We start from the raw sequence: 867 nt of genomic DNA, 5'->3' as shown, positions 1-867 counted from the left end.
TCAAACACCAAACACAAAAAAATTTGTTTCTATATGGATTTGCATGAACAAAAAATTAATTTTAGCTACGAGTAGAAAGAGAAACACAGAAATGTAAAACTTAAAATTAGGGGGAAAAGCAACTTTATTTTGGTATATATTTTAAATAAAACTACCAGTTTTAAGGGTGATCAGACACAGGTCCTTCTTCTTCAGAAGGAACAAAATAAGGTTGCTGTCTTCCCAAATTTTAACTTGCATAAGTAAAATACTGTTACGAATTTGGTATTTAAACAGCTAATGTTAGTGGACTTGTAAATTAAATGGTTTTATTTCCCGCAGTGCAGCGTGTGATGAATATTAAAAGAAAGCTAAGCCGGAAAATTGAAAATACAAGAGCGTGTGCATTTTAACATTTAGTAATATCTCTTTTTGATTTCGAGAAAGTACTAGAAAATTCTCACATGCATTTTAAAATTTCACACGCATTTGAAAATTCTCACACGCATTTCACACTCATTTTAAAATCTTATAAAAGGAGGAAAACCTCTCAGTTCGTAGTAGTTACTTAGTTTGTTGTTGTTTAGAAAACTGCTCTTGTTGACTGTAGCAAATTCGCAGATTAGCTTCTCTAACTATTTTGAATTAAGTTCTTTTGAATGTTTGAGTAGTTAGAAGATAACTACTGTGAGATATTGTAAAACTGAAAGAATATCAGGGAATTTAAGTATTTTGTGATAATAACAAATTTTTTGGTTCATTTTTCATTGGACTTGTGCATTTATTTCGTAACGAATCCGCACGCACGCAATAATACTATACTTTAATTTTCATACAACTAATACGAATTATGTGTCATTTCAACTAAAGCAGCAAATAAAACAAATA

This window comes from Stegodyphus dumicola, chromosome X1 (genome assembly GCF_044657685.1).
Source record: "Stegodyphus dumicola isolate Sdum_Otavi_A_Nest chromosome X1, ASM4465768v1".
Classification (NCBI taxonomy): Eukaryota; Metazoa; Arthropoda; class Arachnida; order Araneae; family Eresidae; genus Stegodyphus; species Stegodyphus dumicola.
Note: the sequence above shows the minus strand (reverse complement) of the source record.